This window comes from Salvelinus sp. IW2-2015, unplaced genomic scaffold (assembly GCF_002910315.2).
Source record: "Salvelinus sp. IW2-2015 unplaced genomic scaffold, ASM291031v2 Un_scaffold1630, whole genome shotgun sequence".
Classification (NCBI taxonomy): domain Eukaryota; kingdom Metazoa; phylum Chordata; class Actinopteri; order Salmoniformes; family Salmonidae; genus Salvelinus; species Salvelinus sp. IW2-2015.
This window is the reverse complement of record NW_019943046.1, coordinates 220,861-226,592: the sequence shown is the minus strand read 5'-3', so window position 1 is coordinate 226,592 and position 5,732 is coordinate 220,861. Positions and strand designations below refer to the sequence as shown.

Genomic DNA, 5,732 nt, shown 5'->3' with positions numbered 1-5,732 from the left:
GTAAAAATGAAGAACTGCAAAGCATGCTGAGTATTATTTGAATGAGCTCCGCCCCAGAAAAAAAAGGAAAAATAATAATAATACCCAGTGTGCTTTGCAGTTCATTTTGGTCACTCAAGCCTTCCGCATCCTTCGGTTTGGCAGGCGCCTGGCTAAACTAGTGTGCTCGCATACTTCCTTAAGTCCTTTCCTTGAAAAACGAGAAAAAAAAAGTGGCAATAGTACTATTTGTCCATCTTAAGATGCCGTAGCCACTTCCTCAAAATATTTAGAATGGATCTAAKATAACTCAAGAAATYCGTCATTGSCGTTTTTTTGCCRAGGAGATCCTAGTCCCGCAATTTTAGAAAAAAAACAGCCCAAAATGTCATCATAATATACATGCACCAACCGTCCGAAGCGTTTGGGAAGGGMAGCGGACGCCTTTACAGTCAGTTCAACTAAGGTAGATAACATATCACAGTCATAGCAAGTAAAACGTTTCTGGAACCATTGCTGAGGATSTTGTTGCTGTTCGGACCGCCTACTTGCAAATGTATTTCTGTATACAAATACAAAATACATGTATTTTAAGTATTTTGTCGTTTATTTTTGATACATTGATCTTTAAGGTATTTTGTCATTTTTTTTGCCAATTCTTGACTGTAGGGGGCTTCAGGGAGTCGATTTACAAGAAACAACGGCAGCCAATTTACATTTTTTCAGAACAGTACACCTCTCTCTTCCCGAAAATGGCTGCCATCACAAACTGGAAGTCTTGTATCAGGGAACATTCACTACATGTGGGGGGGGGTCTGATATCTTTATTAGTTTCGGAATGAACCCAAGCTAAAGTCCTGAAACCCAGCGTGCAGAGTGGAGCCCCCTCTGCACTGCTAGTATACCAACGTAAAAACACACGGAAGAACAGAAAACACACGGAAGAACAGACAACGAGGCCGTCTCAGTCAGGAGAGTAGAGGTTTAGGAAAGAAAATGTAATTTAACACTAGAGAAGGAAAGGAACCGTAACAGATGTCATACCAAAAAAATAAGTAAACCTAGTTAAAGGGATAGTCCAGGATTTTGGCAATGAGGTCCTTTATCTACTTTCCTACAGTTAGATGAACTCGGGGATACCATTTTTATGTCTCTGTGTTCAGTTTGAAGAAAGTTGCTAACTAGCATTAGCGCCAATGACTGGAAGTCTATGGTATATGCTAGCAGACCCGATAGCGTTCCAGTCATTCTGCTAATGCTAGTTAGCAATTGCGCTAGCACTAGTTAGCAACTTTCTTCAAACTGAACACAGAGACATAAAAATGGTATCCACAGTTCATCTAACTCTGTGAAGTAGAAAAGGACCTCATTGCCAAAATCCTGAAGTATCCCTTTAAGTCATTTCTATATTATGCAAATATTGTTTTTCTGATTTGGATCAGGGTTTATGAAACTATGATGTGGGTGTCATTCTGAGGAACAGAGGAGAGGGGGGGGACTACTGCTGCTTCTGAAGCAGCTTCTCTGCGTTGGAACTCAAGCTTCTGGCCTGCTTCACACAGTCTTCCTCACTGTGAGGAGGAGATAGCGGAGGAAGAGGTAAAGAACCAAGAAATTAAAGGGATGGAGAAATGGAAACATAAAAGAAAGTAGCGATGGATAGAACAGAAAGAGAGTGAAAGAGGAAGAAGGTAGTTATTAAGCCCTGAAAAGAACACATGTTTAGATTAGATCTGAGAGTCTAAAACACTGGCAAGAGTCTGTCCAAAGCATTGTCAGATTCTCTCTCAATCCAGGATTGGTCTTCATCTGGGTCCATGAAATCCATCCCAAATGCTTTGGGTAAACTCCAGTCCTATTATTCTGAGTAAGTAAGACTGCGGTGTATGAGTAGTGTAGCCACCGGTGTATGAGTTAGTGTAGACACGGTGTAGAGTAGTGTAGCTACCGGTGTAGAGTAGTGTAGACTACCGTGTAGAGGTAGTGTTAGAACTACGGTGTAGAGGCTATGTAGACTACCGGTGTAGAGTTAGTGTAGACTACGCGTGTAGAGTAGTGTCGAACTACGGTGTAGAAGTAGGTGTAGACTACGTGTAAGAGTAGTGTAGACTGACGCGGTGAGAGTAAGTGTAGATCGATACCGGGTGAGAGTAGTGTAGACTACCGTGCTACATGGTAGTGTGAGACTACCGGTGTAGAGTAGTGTAGACGTACCGTGTAGCAGGTAGTTAGAGCTACCGGTTGTACAGTAAGGTGTAGACTAACCGGTGTAGGAGTAAGTGTAAGACTACCGGGCGTAGTAGGTAGACTACCTTCGGCGTTAAGAGTAATAGTGTAGACTACCCCGGTCTATTACGAGGCGTAGAGTAGTGTAGACTACCGGCGTGAGTGAGTTGTATACTTACCTTGATAGTGATCCTGGTGTAGAGTAAGTGTAGACTAGGCCTGGGTGGTAGGTAGTGTAGACTAGAGTAGTATAATATACGTCGGTGTAGGATAGTAGCCCTAAGTAGTCGGGGCTCTGCCATGAAACCATTTTCAACTGGTGTCCCAAATGTAAAAAGTTTAATCACAACAGCAAACATAGGCGAGACCAGAAAGCAGATTGTTTTAATTGATGACTAAAGCAGATGTTTTTAATTGCTTGATAAAGCAGATGTTTAAATTGATTGATAAGCAGAATGTTTTTAGATTGGATTATGAAGCCATATTATATTATTTTCATTTTTTATTTATCCGTTATTTTTTACCAGCTAGTTTGACTGAGAACAGCATTCTCAATTTGCAGCAACGACCTGGGGAATAAGTTACAGGGGAGAGGAGGGGGAATGAGGCCAATTGTAAACTGGGGATGTATTAGGTGACCTGATGGTTGAGGCCAGATTGGGAATTTTGCCGACACCGGGTTAACACCCTACTCTTACGATAAGTGCATGGGATCTTTAATGACCTCAGAGAGTCAGACCCCGTTTAACGTCCATCCGAAAAGACGGCACCTACACAGAGCAGTGTCCCAATACTGCCTGGGGCATTGGGTTGTTTTAGACAGAGAAAGAGTGCCTCCTCTGGCCTCCAACACCACTTCCAGCAGCATCTGTCTCCATCCAGGGCTGACAGGACCAACCCTGCTTAGCTCAGAAGCAAGCCAGCAGTGGTATGCAGGGTGGTATGCTGCAATTGATTGATAAGCCGATATTGAATTGATTGATAAAGCCTATATTGAAATTGATTGATAAACCTATTGAATTGATTGATAAAGCCTATATTGAATTGAGTATTAATAGTCTCTATATGATATGTTGAAGTTCCTATATTTGAGCCTATATATTGTATTTTGTGCTTATTCTTTTGAAGCACATGCTATGTGCTAGAAACAAATGACCCTTTTAAAACATTGTTTATGTTGATACAAAAACCTGACATTTGAAATTAAAGTTATTTGTGGAATATAAGGTTTCCACATTGTGAAGAAAAGAAAAAAAACACTATTTTCCTATTGAGATGCAGTACATTTAAATGGAACACTGTCTCTTTAAGAACATCAGGTTTGTGAGTGACATCACAAGAGAGATCAGTCATTCCTTTATTGCAGTGGTCAGTAACATTTTCTGAGTCAAAATGTAAGCTGAGATCTACTGGTCTGATAAAACATGTAAAAACACATGACTTATTCAAACCAGTTCTGTAGCAATGAGGTTTTGTGCAGTAAGCTATAGGCCCAATACATWATCACCGTAAATTGGCTATGCTTGAATTGCTCTGCCAATGTTTTTCTTCTCAGACCATTTAACTTGAGATACCAGTAATAGATAGACAATTAGACAATTATTCTATTACTTGTGAGGCACAGCTGAGTGAGCATAAATTACATTTTTTATTTTAATGGACTGATGGTGCCTGCATCTGATGGACAGTTTAAACAGAGGGAGGGAGAGAGCAGCAGAGGATCTTCCTCTCACCATCTGTCCCTCCCTCCACTGAAACTGACCAAAAGAGGGACACTGTCTTCCAGCTGACTGCGAAACTCGAGTCGCATTATTTTGACTAAGATGTCGCCGGAGAAGAAGGCTGATGTTTTACGTGTTGATGATTACCGACAACGACGAGACAGCCTATAGGGAGGTCAGAGACCTGGCAGGGTGGTGCCAGGACAACAACCTCTCCCTCAACGTGACCAAGACAAAGGAGCTGATTGTGGACTACAGGACAAGGAGGACCGAGCACGCCCCCATTCTCATCGACGGGGCTGTAGTGCAGCAGGTTGAGTGCTTCAAGTTCCTCGGTATCCATATCACCAACAAACTAACATGGTCCAAGCACACCAAGACAGTCGTGAAGAGGGCACGACAAAACCTATTCCCCCTCAGGAGACTGAAAAGATTTGGCATGGGTCCCCAGATCCTCAAAAGGGTCTACAGCTGCACCATCGAGAGCATCCTGACTGGTTGCATCACTGCCTGGTATGGCAACTGCTCGGCCTCCGACCGCAAGGCACTACAGAGGGTAGTGTGTACGGCCCAGTACATCACTGGGGCCAAGCTTCCTGCCATCCAGGCCCTCTACACCAGGCGGTGTCAGAGGAAGGCCCTACAAATTGTCAAAGACTCCAGCCACCCTAGACATAGACTGTTCTCTCTGCTACCGCACGGCAAGCGGTACCGGAGCGCCAAGTCTTGGTCCAAGAGGCTTCTAAACAGCTTCTACCCCCAAGCCATAAGCCTCCTGAACATCTAGTCAAATAGCTACCCAGACTATTTGCATTTCCCCCCACCCTCTTTTACCCCGCTGCTACTCTCTGTTGTTATCATCTATGCATAGTCACTAATAACTCTACCTACATGTACATATTACCTCAACTAACCGGTGCCGCCGCACATTGACTCTGTATCAGTACCCCCCTGTATATAGTCTCGCTATTTTACTGCTGCTCTTTAATTACTTGTTACTTTTATTTCTTATTCGTATTTTTTTAAACTGCGTTGTTAGTTAGCGGCTCGTAAGTAAGCATTCCACTATAACACCTGTTGTAGTTGGAGCATGTGACTAATAAAATGTGATTTGATATTTCTGCCTCAATGCACAAATTCCTGTTGTTACTCCTATGACCAGAGAAAGTGAAATATTCCTCGATATTAAAAAGACAAGTCGCTAATAATAACAAGTGGAGGTTATCGCTATACATTCATCTGCAGCGGGAATAGGGAGACCACGCATTTTATGGATCATAAATATATTGTCAGTGTTGAAAAACAACAAACATGAACTTACTCATAAAAACAGCAGCTCGTTGCTGAATTCGTTGACAGTCTCTAGGACTGGTTTTAAACTTCATTTTTTTTTTAAATCTCAGAGTATCACATTTTCTGTGCGTTCAAGGAAACTGCAGACACCGTAATCTGAACCATCTGATTGGCCAGCCATAGGCCTATAGGTGCACTTGATTTGTTTTCCGGGCCCGGGCCGTATGACCCTCAGGCAGCGGTACAGTGAAGCCCGGGTCGTATGACACTCAGGCAGCGGTACAGTGAAGCCCGGGTCGTATGACCCTCAGACAGCTCTGAGGTCATACGACCCGGCTTCACTGTACGCTGTCTGAGTTCATACGACCCGGGCTTCACTGTACCGCTGTCTGAGTGTCATAACGACCCGGGCTTCACTGTACCGCTGCTGAGTGTCATAGACCGTACCGGCTTCAACTGTACCGCTGTCCTGAGTGTCATATCGACCCGGGCTTCACGATGTAATCCTGACAC

At 43.3% G+C, this 5,732-nt stretch overlaps 1 pseudogene; it reads right to left on the bottom strand.

Annotated features, from left to right (window-relative positions):
* Positions 1-6: 6 nt before the first annotated feature.
* Positions 7-5,732, bottom strand: part of LOC112071522 (protein RUFY3-like) — a 35,629-nt pseudogene continuing 29,903 nt past the window's right edge.